Source organism: Oncorhynchus clarkii, chromosome 17, assembly GCF_045791955.1.
Source record: "Oncorhynchus clarkii lewisi isolate Uvic-CL-2024 chromosome 17, UVic_Ocla_1.0, whole genome shotgun sequence".
NCBI lineage: Eukaryota > Metazoa > Chordata > Actinopteri > Salmoniformes > Salmonidae > Oncorhynchus > Oncorhynchus clarkii.
In genome coordinates, this window is record NC_092163.1 from 76,324,698 (window position 1) to 76,339,697 (window position 15,000).

Below are 15,000 nucleotides of genomic sequence, written 5' to 3' on the forward strand. Positions count from 1 at the left end.
TAGGTAACATAACATTGTATTACAGTAGCAGTAGTACCAGCAGTAGGTAACATAACATTGTATTGCAGTAGTAGTACCAGCAGTAGGTAACATAACATTGTATTGCAGTAGTAGTACCAGTAGTAGGTAACATAACATTGTATTACAGTAGTAGTACCAGCAGTAGGTAACATAACATTGTATTACAGTAGCAGTACCAGCAGTAGGTAACATAACATTGTATTGCAGTAGTAGTACCAGTAGTAGGTAACATAACATTGTATTGCAGTAGCAGTACCAGCAGTAGGTAACATAACATTGTATTGCAGTAGTAGTACCATCAGTAGGTAACATAACATTGTATTACAGTAGCAGTACCAGCAGTAGGTAACATAACATTGTATTACAGTAGTAGTACCAGTAGCAGGTAACATAACATTGTATTGCAGTAGTATTTGTAGCAGTAGGTAACATAACATTGCATTGCAGTAGTAGTACCAGCAGTAGGTAACATAACATTGTATTACAGTAGTAGTACCAGCAGTAGGTAACATAACATTGTATTACAGTAGCAGTACCAGCAGTAGGTAACATAACATTGTATTGCAGTAGTAGTACCAGCAGTAGGTATTGTACCAGTACCAGCAGTAGGTAACATAACATTGTATTGCAGTAGTAGTACCAGCAGTAGATAACATAACATTGTATTGCAGTAGTAGTACCAGCAGTAGGTAACATAACATTGTATTGCAGTAGCAGTACCAGCAGTAGGTAACATAACATTGTATTGCAGTAGTAGTACCAGCAGTAGGTAACATAACATTGTATTACAGTAGCAGTACCAGCAGTAGGTAACATAACATTGTATTGCAGTAGTAGTACCAGCAGTAGGTAACATAACATTGTATTGCAGTAGTAGTACCAGCAGTAGGTAACATAACATTGTATTGCAGTAGTAGTACCAGCAGTAGGTAACATAACATTGTATTACAGTAGCAGTAGTACCAGCAGTAGGTAACATAACATTGTATTGCAGTAGCAGTACCAGTAGTAGGTAACATAACATTGTATTACAGTAGTAGTACCAGCAGTAGGTAACATAACATTGTATTGCAGTAGTAGTACCAGCAGTAGGTAACATAACATTGTATTGCAGTAGTAGCAGGTAACATAACATTGTATTGCAGTAGCAGTACCAGCAGTAGGTAACATAACATTGTATTACAGTAGTAGTACCAGCAGTAGGTAACATAACATTGTATTACAGTAGTAGTACCAGCAGTAGGTAACATAACATTGTATTACAGTAGTAGTACCAGTAGAGATAACATAACATTGTATTGCAGTAGCAGTACCAGCAGTAGGTAACATAACATTGTATTGCAGTAGTAGTACCAGCAGTAGGTAACATAACATTGTATTGCAGTAGTAGTACCAGCAGTAGGTAACATAACATTGTATTACAGTAGTAGTACCAGCAGTAGGTAACATAACATTGTATTACAGTAGTAGTACCATCAGTAGGTAACATAACATTGTATTACAGTAGCAGTACCAGCAGTAGGTAACATAACATTGTATTACAGTAGTAGTACCAGTAGCAGGTAACATAACAGTGTATTGCAGTAGTAGTACCAGCAGTAGGTAACATAACATTGTATTACAGTAGCAGTACCAGCAGTAGGTAACATAACATTGTATTACAGTAGTAGCAGGTAACATAACATTGTATTGCAGTAGTAGTACCAGCAGTAGGTAACATAACATTGTATTGCAGTAGTAGTACCAGCAGTAGGTAACATAACATTGTATTGCAGTAGCAGTACCAGCAGTAGGTAACATAACATTGTATCGCAGTAGTAGTACCAGCAGTAGGTAACATAACATTGTATTGCAGTAGCAGTACCAGCAGTAGGTAACATAACATTGTATTACAGTAGTAGTACCAGCAGTAGGTAACATAACATTGTATTACAGTAGCAGTACCAGCAGTAGGTAACATAACATTGTATTGCAGTAGCAGTACCAGCAGTAGGTAACATAACATTGTATCGCAGTAGTAGTACCAGCAGTAGGTAACATAACATTGTATTGCAGTAGCAGTACCAGCAGTAGGTAACATAACATTGTATTACAGTAGTAGTACCAGCAGTAGGTAACATAACATTGTATTACAGTAGCAGTACCAGCAGTAGGTAACATAACATTGTATTGCAGTAGTAGTACCAGCAGTAGGTAACATAACATTGTATTACAGTAGTATTTGTAGCAGTAGGTAACAAAACATTGTATTACAGTAGCAGTACCAGCAGTAGTTAACATAACATTGTATTGCAGTAGTAGTACCAGTAGTAGGTAACATAACATTGTATTACAGTAGTATTTGTAGCAGTAGGTAACAAAACATTGTATTGCAGTAGTAGTACCAGCAGTAGGTAACATAACATTGTATTACAGTAGTAGTACCAGTAGAGATAACATAACATTGTATTGCAGTAGCAGTACCAGCAGTAGGTAACATAACATTGTATTGCAGTAGTAGTACCAGCAGTAGGTAACATAACATTGTATTGCAGTAGTAGTACCAGCAGTAGGTAACATAACATTGTATTACAGTAGTAGTACCAGCAGTAGGTAACATAACATTGTATTACAGTAGTAGTACCATCAGTAGGTAACATAACATTGTATTACAGTAGCAGTACCAGCAGTAGGTAACATAACATTGTATTACAGTAGTAGTACCAGTAGCAGGTAACATAACAGTGTATTGCAGTAGTAGTACCAGCAGTAGGTAACATAACATTGTATTACAGTAGCAGTACCAGCAGTAGGTAACATAACATTGTATTACAGTAGTAGCAGGTAACATAACATTGTATTGCAGTAGTAGTACCAGCAGTAGGTAACATAACATTGTATTGCAGTAGTAGTACCAGCAGTAGGTAACATAACATTGTATTGCAGTAGCAGTACCAGCAGTAGGTAACATAACATTGTATTGCAGTAGTAGTACCAGCAGTAGGTAACATAACATTGTATTACAGTAGTAGTACCAGTAGCAGGTAACATAACATTGTATTACAGTAGTAGTACCAGCAGTAGGTAACATAACATTGTATTACAGTAGCAGTACAGTAGGTAACATAACATTGTATTGCAGTAGTAGTACCAGCAGTAGGTAACATAACATTGTATTGCAGTAGTAGTACCAGCAGTAGGTAACATAACATTGTATTACAGTACATTGTAGCAGTAGGTAACAAAACATTGTATTACAGTAGTACCAGCAGTAGGTAACATAACATTGTATTGCAGTAGTAGTACCAGCAGTAGGTAACATAACATTGTATTACAGTAGTATTTGTAGCAGTAGGTAACAAAACATTGTATTGCAGTAGTAGTACCAGCAGTAGGTAACATAACATTGTATTACAGTAGTAGTACCAGCAGTAGGTAACATAACATTGTATTACAGTAGTAGTACCAGCAGTAGTTAACATAACATTGTATTACAGTAGTAGTACCAGTAGCAGGTAACATAACATTGTATTGCAGTAGTATTTGTAGCAGTAGGTAACAAAACATTGTATTGCAGTAGTAGTACCAGCAGTAGGTAACATAACATTTCCTGCTGCCTTGTTTTCCAGGGGACTTGTATCTGCAATACAGGGTGATTGATGTAGCTGGCTCGTAGCCAGATGACTAATGACTAACAGCACAGCCAGAACTGATACCGTTTGCTTGGTCCATTTGATCCTTCTCCTACTCATTGTGCTCTGGTGCCTCAGCAGTAAGTCATACTGCAGGTGTGTATGGAATAGAAAAAGGATTTGCTTCAGTAGGGTATGGAGAGGAGTAAAACCCATTTTAGCATCTCAGAGTAGGAGTGCTGATTTAGGATCAGGTCCCCACCACTGACCATTATTCATTATGATCAGATTTGTTATTATATCAACACTCCTCCTCCGAGGCTTTTTGTTAGTATGGGTCCAGAGCTCGTCTGCTCAACACAACACAACGAACCATTCAACCGCCCACCTGTTTGTGAACCTTTGTAAGCTGGTCCAGGTTGTTCTCAAGGAAGGAAATCTTCTGCTTTTGGTGGCTAGATCCCCCGCTTTCATTGCGCTCCATCTCTGAATGCTGTGGATGGGGGGATGGGGGAGAGATGAGGTAGAGGGAGAGAGAGAGAGAGATGTGGTTAAGATCACAGTATATGTTATGGACTACTGAATAGTTGACATGATCATCTTCCTCCATCATTCATCCTCTCCCTCCCTCGTTCATCATCCTCTCCCTCCCTCCTTAATTCCTCCTCTCCATCATTCATCCTCTCCCTACCTCCATCATCCTCTCCCTCCTTCCTTCATCATCCTATCCCTCCCTCGTTCATCATCCTCTCCCTCTCTCCTTCATCATCCTCTCCCTCCCCCCTTCATTCCTATCCCTCCCTCGTTCATCATCCTCTCCCTCCCTCCTTCATCATCCTCTCGCTCCCTCCTTCATTCCTCCTCTCCCTCCATCATCCTCTCCCTCCCTCCTTCATCATCCTCTCCCTCCCTCCATCATTCCTCCTCTCCCTCCCTCCATCATTCCTCCTCTCCCTCCATCATCCTCTCCCTCCCTCCTCCATCATCCTCTCCCTCCCTCCTTCATTCCTCCTCTCCCTCCATCATCCTCTCACTCCATCATCATCTCCCTCCCTCCTTCATTCCTCCTCTCCCTCCTCCATCATCCTCTCCCTCCCTCCATCATCCTCTCCCTCCCTCCTTCATTCCTCCTCTCCCTCCATCATCCTCTCCCTCCATCATCCTCTCTCCCTCCTTCATCATCCTCTCTCCCTCCATCATTCCTCCTCTCCCTCCATCATCCTCTCCCTCCCTCCTTCATCATCCTCTCCCTCCATCATCCTCTCCCTCCTGCCATCATTCCTCCTCTCCCTCCATCATTCTCTCCCTCCCTCGCTCCTTCATCATCCTCTCCCTTCTTCATCCTCTCCCTCCATCATCCTCTCCCTCCCTCCTTCATCATCCTCTCCCTCCCTCCTTCATTCCTCTTCTCCCTCCATCATCCTCTCCCTCCATCATCCTCTCCCTCCTCCATCATCCTCTCCCTCCCTCCTTCATTCCTCCTCTCCTCCATCATCCTCTCCCTCCATCATCCTCTCCCTCCCTCCCTCCTTCCTCATCCTCTCCCTCCCTCCATCATTCCACCTCTCCCTCCATCATCCTCTTCCTCCCACCTTCATCATCCTCTCCCTCCCTCCATCATTCCTCCTCTCCCTCCCGCCTTCATTCCTCCTCTCCCTCCTCCATTTCTCTTCCTCCCTCCTTCATTCATCCTCCCCCTCCATCATCCTCTCCCCCCATCATCCTCTCCCTCCCTCCCTCCTTCCTCATCTTCTCCCTCCCTCCATCATTCCTCCTCTCCCTCCCTCCATCATTCCTCCTCTCCCTCCATCATCCTCTCCCTCCCACCTTCATCATCCTCTCCCTCCATCATCCTCTCCCTCCCTCCATCATTCCCCCTCTCCCTCCATCATCCTCTCCCTCCTTCCTTCATCATCCTCTCCCTCCATCATCATCTCCCTCCTGCCATCATTCCTCCTCTCCCTACATCATCCTCTCCCTCCCTCCATCATTCCTCCTCTCTCTCCATCATCCTCTCCCTCCCTCCTTCATCCTCCTCTCCCTCCCTCCATCATTCCTCTTCTCCCTCCATCATTCCTCCTCTCCCTCCATCATCCTCTCCCTCCCTCCCTTCATCATCCTCTCACTCCCTCCGTCATTCCTCCTCTCCCTCCTCCATCATCCTCTCCCTCCCTCCATCATCCTCTCCCTCCCTCCTTCATTCCTCCTCTTCCTCCATCATCCTCTTCCTTCATCATCCTCTCCCTCCCCCCTTCATTCCTCCTCTCCCTCCCTCCTTCATTCCTCCTCTCCCTCCATCCTTCATCATCATCCTCTCCCTCCCTCCATCATCCTCTCCCTCCATCCATCATCCTCTCCCTCCCTCCTTCATTCCTCCTCTCCCTCCCTCCTTCATCATCCTCTCCCTCCCTCCATCATCCTCTCCCTCCCTCATTCATCATCCTCTCCCTCCCTCCTCCATCATCCTTTCCCTCCCTCATTCATCATCCTCTCCCTCCCTCCTCCATCATCCTCTCCCTCCCTCCTTCATCATCCTCTCCCTCCCTCCATCATCCTCTCCCTCCCTCCACCATCCTCTCCCTCCCTCCTCCATCATCCTCTCCCTCCCTCCTCCATCACCCTCTCCCTCCCTCCTCCATCATCCTCTCCCTCCCTCCTCCATCATCCTCTCCCTCCCTCCATCATCCTCTCCCTGCCTCCATCATGACACACAGCTGTACATTTCAATGAAACATGGTGAAGCCCCAAAATTGCCCTCACTAGAAGCCTGTGTTTCAGACATAAGGAAGTGGATGGTTGCAAACTTTCTACTTTTAAACTCGGACAAAACAGAGATGCTTGTTCTAGGTCCCAAGAAACAAAGAGATCTTCTGTTGAATCTGACAATCAATCTTAATGGTTGTACAGTCGTCTCAAATAAAACTGTAAAGGACCTCGGCGTTACTCTGGACCCTGATCTCTCTTTTGACAAACATATCAAGACTGTTTCAAGGACAGCATTTTTCCATCTACGTAACATTGCAAAAATCTGAAACTTTCTGTCCAAAAATGATGCAGAAAAATTAATCCACGCTTTTGTCACTTCTAGGTTAGACTACTGCAATGCTCTACTTTCCAGCTACCCAGATAAAGCACTAAATAAACTTCAGTTAGTGCTAAATACGGCTGCTAGAATCCTGACTAGAACCAAAAAAATGGATCATATTACTCCAGTGCTAGCCTCCCTACACTGGCTTCCTGTCAAGGCAAGGACTGATTTCAAGGTTTTACTGCTAACCGACAAAGCATTACATGGGCTTGCTCCTACCTATCTCTCTGATTTGGTCCTGCCGTACATACCTACACGTACGCTACGGTCACAAGGCGCAGGCCTCCTAATTGTCCCTAGAATTTCTAAGCAAACAGCTGGAGGCAGGGCTTTCTCCTATAGAGCTCCATTTTTATGGAATGGTCTGCCTACCCATGTGAGAGACGCAAACTCGGTCTCAACCTTTAAGTCTTTACTGAAGACTCATCTCTTCAGTGGGTCATATGATTGAGTGTAGTCTGGCCCAGGAGTGTGAAGGTGAACGGAAAGTCTCTGGAGCAACGAACCGCCCTTGCTGTCTCTGCCTGGCCGGTTCCCCTCTTTCCACTGGGATTGTCTGCCTCTAACCCTATTACAGGGACTGAGTCACTGGCTTACTAGGGCTCTTTCATACCGTCCTTAGGAGGGGTGCGTCACTTGAGTGGGTTGAGTCACTGATGTGATCTTCCTGTCTGGGTTGGCGCCCCCCCTTGGGTTGTGCCGTGGCGGAGATCTTTGTGGGCTATACTCGGCCTTGTCTCAGGATGGTAAGTTGGTGGTTGAAGATATCCCTCTAGTGGTGTGGGGGCTGTGCTTTGGCAAAGTGGGTGGGGTTATATCCTTCCTGTTTGGCCCTGTCCGGGGGTGTCATCGGATGGGGCCACAGTGTCTCCTGACCCCTCCTGTCTCAGCCTCCAGTATTTATGCTGCAGTAGTTTATGTGTCGGGGGGCTAGGGTCAGTTTGTTATATCTGGAGTAGTTCTCCTGTCCTATCCGGTGTCCTGTGTGAATTTAAGTATGCTCTCTCTAATTCTCTCTTTCTCTCTCTCTTTCTTTCTTTCTTTCTCTCTCTCGGAGGACCTGAGCCCTAGGACCATGCCTCAGGACTACCTGACATGATGACTCCTTGCTGTCCCCAGTCCACCTGGCTGTGCTGCTGCTCCAGTTTCAACTGTTCTGCCTGTGATTATTATTATTTGACCATGCTGGTCATTTATGAACATTTGAACATCTTGGCCATGTTCTGTAATAATCTCCACCCGGCACAGCCAGAAGAGGACTGGCCACCCCACATAGCCTGGTTCCTCTCTAGGTTTCTTCCTAGGTTTCGGCCTTTCTAGGGAGTTTTTCCTAGCCACCGTGCTTCTACACCTGCATTGCTTGCTGTTTGGGGTTTTAGGCTGGGTTTCTGTACAGCACTTTGAGATATCAGCTGATGTACGAAGGGCTACATAAATACATTTGATTTGATTTGATTTGATTTTTGATCATCCTCTTCCTCCCTAGTCCATCATCCTCTCCCTTCCTCCTCCATCACCCTCTCCCCTCCCTCCTCCATCATCCTCTCCCTCCCTCCTTCATCATCCTCTCCCTCCCTCCATCACCCTCTCCCTCCCTCCCTCCCTCCCTCCTTCATCATCCTCTCCCTCCCTCCATCACCCTCTCCCTCCCTCCTCCATCACCCTCTCCCTCCCTCCTTCATCATCCTCTCCCTCCCTCCTTCATCATCCTCTCCCTCCCTCCATCACCCTCTCCCTCCCTCCTCCCTCACCCTCTCCCTCCCTCCTTCATCATCCTCTCCCTCCCTCCATCACCCTCTCCCTCCCCCTCCATCACCCTCTCCTCTCCCTCCCTCCATCACCCTCTCTCTCCCTCCATCACCCTCTCCCTCCCTCCTTCATCATCCTCTCCCTCCCTCCATCACCCTCTCCCTCCCTCCATCACCCTCTCCCTGCCTCCTTCATAATCCTCTCCCTCCCTCCATCACCCTCTCCCTCCCTTCATCATCCTCTCCCTCCCTCCATCATCCTCTCCCTCCCTCCTTCATCATCCTCTCCCTCCCTTCATCATCCTCTCCCTCCCTCCTTCATCATCCTCTCCCTCCCTCCATCATCCTCTCCCTCCCTCCATCATCCTCTCCCTCCCTCCATCATCCTCTCCCTCCCTCCATCATCCTCTCCCTCCGTCCGTCATCATCCTCTCCCTCCCTCCTTCATCATCCTCTCCCTCCCTACTTCATCATCCTCTCCCTCCCTCCATCACCCTCTCCCTCCCTTCATCATCCTCTCCCTCCCTCCTTCATCATTCTCTCCCTCCCTCCATCACCCTCTCCCTCCCTCCATCATCCTCTCCCTCCCTCCTTCATCATCCTCTCCCTCCTTCATCATCCTCTCCCTCCCTCCATCATCCTCTCCCTCCCTCCTTCATCATCCTCTCCCTCCCTCCTTCATCATCCTCTCCCTCCCTCCTTCATCATCCTCTCCCTCCCTTCATCATCCTCTCCCTCCCTCCATCATCCTCTCCCTCCCTCCTTCATCATCCTCTCCCTCCCTCCATCATCCTCTCCCTCCCTCCATCATCCTCTCCCTCCCTCCATCATCCTCTCCCTCCCTCCTTCATCATCCTCTCCCTCCCTCCTTCATCATCCTCTCCCTCCCTACTTCATCATCCTCTCCCTCCCTCCATCACCCTCTCCCTCTTCATCATCCTCTCCCTCCCTCCTTCATCATCCTCTCCCTCCCTCCATCACCCTCTCCCTCCCTCCATCATCCTCTCCCTCCCTCCTCCATCATCCTCTCCCTCCCTCCATCATCCTCTCCCTCCCTCCATCACCCTCTCCCTCCCTCCATCATCCTCTCCCTCCCTCCTCCATCATCCTCTCCCTCCCTCCATCATCCTCTCCCTCCCTCCATCATCCTCTCCCTCCCTCCTTCATCATCCTCTCCCTCCCTTCATCATCCTCTCCCTCCCTCCATCATCCTCTCCCTCCCTCCTTCATCATCCTCTCCCTCCCTCCTTCATCATCCTCTCCCTCCCTCCATCACCCTCTCCCTCCCTTCATCATCCTCTCCCTCCCTCCTTCATCATCCTCTCCCTCCCTCCATCACCCTCTCCCTCCCTCCATCATCCTCTCCCTCCCTCCTCCATCATCCTCTCCCTCCCTCCATCATCCTCTCCCTCCCTCCATCACCCTCTCCCTCCCTCCATCATCCTCTCCCTCCCTCCTCCATCATCCTCTCCCTCCCTCCATCATCCTCTCCCTCCCTCCATCATCCTCTCCCTCCCTCATTCATCATCCTCTCCCTCCCTCCATCATCCTCTCCCTTCCTCCTCCATCACCCTCTCCCCTCCCTCCTCCATCATCCTCTCCCTCCCTCCTTCATCATCCTCTCTCCCTCCCTCCATCACCCTCTCCCTCCCTCCCTCCTTCATCATCCTCTCCCTCCCTCCATCACCCTCTCCCTCCCTCCATCACCCTCTCCCTCCCTCCTTGATCATCCTCTCCCTCCCTCCATCACCCTCTCTCTCCCTCCATCACCCTCTCCCTCCCTCCTTCCATCATCCTCTCCCTCCCTCCATCACCCTCTCCCTGCCTCCTTCATAATCCTCTCCCTCCCTCCATCACCCTCTCCCTCCCTTCATCCTCCTCTCCCTCCCTCCATCATCCTCTCCCTCCCTCCTTCATCATCCTCTCCCTCCCTTCATCATCCTCTCCCTCCCTCCATCATCCTCTCCCTCCCTCCTTCATCATCCTCTCCCTCCCTCCATCATCCTCTCCCTCCCTCCATCATCCTCTCCCTCCCTCCATCATCCTCTCCCTCCCTCCTTCCTCATCCTCTCCCTCCCCCCTTCATCATCCTCTCCCTCCCTACTTCATCATCCTCTCCCTCCCTCCATCACCCTCTCCCTCCCTTCATCATCCTCTCCCTCCCTCCTTCATCATTCTCTCCCTCCCTCCATCACCCTCTCCCTCCCTCCATCATCCTCTCCCTCCCTCCTTCATCATCCTCTCCCTCCTTCATCATCCTCTCCCTCCCTCCATCATCCTCTCCCTCCCTCCTTCATCATCCTCTCCCTCCCTCCTTCATCATCCTCTCCCTCCCTCCATCACCCTCTCCCTCCATCATCCTCTCCCTCCTTCATCATCCTCTCCCTCCTTCATCATCCTCTCCCTCCCTTCATCATCCTCTCCCTCCCTCCTTCATCATCCTCTCCCTCCCTCCATCACCCTCTCCCTCCCTCCATCATCCTCTCCCTCCCTCCTCCATCATCCTCTCCCTCCCTCCATCATCCTCTCCCTCCCTCCTTCATCATCCTCTCCCTCCCTCCATCATCCTCTCCCTTCCTCCTCCATCACCCTCTCCCTCCCTCCTCCATCATCCTCTCCCTCCCTCCTTCATCATCCTCTCCCTCCCTCCATCACCCTCTCCCTCCCTCCCTCCTTCATCATCCTCTCCCTCCCTCCATCACCCTCTCCCTCCCTCCATCACCCTCTCCCTCCCTCCTTGATCATCCTCTCCCTCCCTCCATCACACTCTCTCTCCCTCCATCACCCTCTCCCTCCCTCCTTCCATCATCCTCTCCCTCCCTCCATCACCCTCTCCCTGCCTCCTTCATAATCCTCTCCCTCCCTCCATCACCCTCTCCCTCCCTTCCATCATCCTCTCCCTCCCTCCATCATCTTCATCTCCCTCCCTCCTTCATCATCCTCTCCCTCCCTTCATCATCCTCTCCCTCCCTCCATCATCCTCTCCCTCCCTCCTTCATCATCCTCTCCCTCCCTCCTTCATCATCCTCTCCCTCCCTCCATCATCCTCTCCCTCCCTCCTTCCTCATCCTCTCCCTCCCCCCTTCATCATCCTCTCCCTCCCTACTTCATCATCCTCTCCCTCCCTCCATCACCCTCTCCCTCCCTTCATCATCCTCTCCCTCCCTCCTTCATCATTCTCTCCCTCCCTCCATCACCCTCTCCCTCCCTCCATCATCCTCTCCCTCCCTCCTTCATCATCCTCTCCCTCCTTCATCATCCTCTCCCTCCCTCCATCATCCTCTCCCTCCCTCCTTCATCATCCTCTCCCTCCCTCCTTCATCATCCTCTCCCTCCCTCCATCACCCTCTCCCTCCATCATCCTCTCCCTCCTTCATCATCCTCTCCCTCCTTCATCATCCTCTCCCTCCCTTCATCATCCTCTCCCTCCCTCCTTCATCATCCTCTCCCTCCCTCCATCACCCTCTCCCTCCCTCCATCATCCTCTCCCTCCCTCCTCCATCATCCTCTCCCTCCCTCCATCATCCTCTCCCTCCCTCCATCACCCTCTCCCTCCCTCCATCATCCTCTCCCTCCCTCCTCCATCATCCTCTCCCTCCCTCCATCATCCTCTCCCTCCCTCCATCATCCTCTCCCTCCCTCCATCATCCTCTCCCTCCCTCCATCATCTTCTCCCTCCCTCCTTCATCATCCTCTCCCTCCCTCCATCATCCTCTCCCTCCCTACTTCATCATCCTCTCCCTCCTCCATCATCCTCTCCCTCCCTCCTTCATCATCCTCTCCCTCCCTCCATCATCCTCTCCCTCCCTACTTCATCATCCTCTCCCTCCTTCATCATCCTCTCCCTCCCTCCATCATCCTCTCCCTCCCTCCTTCATCATCCTCTCCCTCCCTCCATCATCCTCTCCCTCCCTACTTCATCATCCTCTCCCTCCTCCATCATCCTCTCCCTCCCTCCTTCATCATCCTCTCCCTCCATCATCCTCTCCCTCCCTCCTTCATCATCCTCTCCCTCCCTCCATCATCCTCTCCCTCCCTACTTCATCATCCTCTCCCTCCTTCATCATCCTCTCCCTCCCTACTTCATCATCCTCTCCCTCCTTCATCATCCTCTCCCTCCCTCCATCATCCTCTCCCTCCCTCCATCATCCTCTCCCTCCTTCATCATCCTCTCCCTCCCTCCTTCATCATCCTCTCCCTCCTTCATCATCCTCTCCCTCCCTCCTCCATCATCCTCTCCCTCCCTCCTCCATCATCCTCTCCCTCCTTCATCATCCTCTCCCTCCTTCATCATCCTCTCCCTCCCTCCTCCATCATCCTCTCCCTCCCTCCTCCATCATCCTCTCCCTCCATCATCCTCTCCCTCCCTCCTTCATCATCCTCTCCCTCCTCCATCATCCTCTCCCTCCCTCCTCCATCATCCTCTCCCTCCCTCCTCCATCATCCTCTCCCTCCTCCATCATCCTCTCCCTCCCTCCTCCATCATCCTCTCCCTCCTTCTTCATCCTCTCCCTCCCTCCTTCATCATCCTCTCCCTCCCTCCTCCATCATCCTCTCCCTCCTTCATCATCCTCTCCCTCCTTCATCATCCTCTCCCTCCCTCCTTCATCATCCTCTCCCTCCTTCATCATCCTCTCCCTCCTTCATCATCCTCTCCCTCCCTCCTTCATCATCCTCTCCCTCCCTCCTTCATCATCCTCTCCCCCTTCATCATCCTCTCCCTCCCTCCTTCATCATCCTCTCCCTCCCTCCTTCATCATCCTCTCCCCTCTCCTCTCCCTCCTCCTCCATCATCCTCTCTCCCTTCATCATCCTTCATCATCCTCTCCCTTCATCATCCTCTCCCTCCTTCATCATCCTCTCCCCCTCCCTTCATCATCCTCTCCCTCCCTCCTTCATCATCCTCTCCCTCCCTCCTTCATCATCCTCTCCCTTCATCATCCTCTCCCTCCTTCATCATCCTCTCCCTCCTTCATCATCCTCTCCCTCCTTCATCATCCTCTCCCTCCCTCCATCATCCTCTCCCTCCCTCCATCATCCTCTCCCTCCCTCCTTCATCATCCTCTCCCTCCTTCATCATCCTCTCCCTCCTTCATCATCCTCTCCCTCCTTCATCATCCTCTCCCTCCTTCATCATCCTCTCCCTCCCTCCATCATCCTCTCCCTCATTCATCATCCTCTCCCTCCTTCATCATCCTCTCCCTCCCTCCATCATCCTCTCCCTCCTTCATCATCCTCTCCCTCCTTCATCATCCTCTCCCTCCCTCCATCATCCTCTCCCTCCTTCATCATCCTCTCCCTCCCTCCATCATCCTCTCCCTCCCTCCATCATCCTCTCCCTCCCTCCTTCATCATCCTCTCCCTCCTTCATCATCCTCTCCCTCCCTCCATCATCCTCTCCCTCCCTCCATCATCCTCTCCCTCCCTCCTTCATCATCCTCTCCTCCCTCCTTCATCATCCTCTTCCATCATCCTCTCCTCCCTCCATCATCCTCTCCCTCCTTCATCATCCTCTCCCTCCTCCATCATCCTCTCCCTCCCTCCTCCATCATCCTCTCCCTCCCTCCATCATCCTCTCCCTCCCTCCTTCATCATCCTCTCCCTCCTTCATCATCCTCTCCTCCCTCCATCATCCTCTCCCTCCTTCATCATCCTCTCCCTCCTCCATCATCCTCTCCCTCCCTCCTTCATCATCCTCTCCCTCCTCCATCATCCTCTCCCTCCCTCCTTCATCATCCTCTCCCTCCTTCATCATCCTCTCCCTCCTTCATCATCCTCTCCCTCCTTCATCATCCTCTCCCTCCTTCATCATCCTCTCCCTCCTCCATCATCCTCTCCCTCCCTCCTTCATCATCCTCTCCCTCCTTCATCATCCTCTCCCTCCTTCATCATCCTCTCCCTCCCTCCTTCATCATCCTCTCCCTCCTTCATCATCCTCTCCCTCCCTCCTTCACTTCTTCTCTTCCTTCTTCTCCTTTATTCACTCACTCTTTTGACTCGAATCGTGAGGTCTTGAACAAAAAGCTTCCGCAGGTTGTGGAGAGTCTGGAGTTCACGAGCCTTTAAACAGAGAGAAAGAGAAAGTCATGGAGGGAGGGAGGGAGGGATGGAGGGATGGAGGAAAGCAAGACAGGTGGGCACAAAGAGAGAGAGATAGAGAAAATGAGGGAGAGAGAGAGAGAAAGTGAGGGAGAGGTACATTAATGGGTCGTGGTCAAATTATCCTACAGTGGATTCAACTGAATGTCAGAAAGAGATGGTGACAGAGAAAGGGAGTGAGGGAGGTAGGAAGGAAGAGAGAGAGGGAGAGAGAGAGCAAGAGAGAGAGAGAGAGAGAGAGAGAGAGGGGGGGGGGAGATATTGAAAGAGGGAGACAGATATACTTACGACAGTCTCCTCCAGCCCTTTAAGGTCCTGCTTAGACTGTTCGTGGCGTTCATAAAGAAATCTGGGGATACAGAGTTAATAAAGAGCAAAAACATAAATATATACAAACAGATTCAGTACCACTTGACATGAATAAATGCATTCA

At 50.2% G+C, this 15,000-nt stretch overlaps 1 pseudogene; it reads right to left on the bottom strand.

Annotated features, from left to right (window-relative positions):
- The window catches only part of LOC139369509 (kinesin heavy chain-like), a 103,147-nt pseudogene that overhangs the window by 8,482 nt on the left and 79,665 nt on the right, over positions 1–15,000 (bottom strand).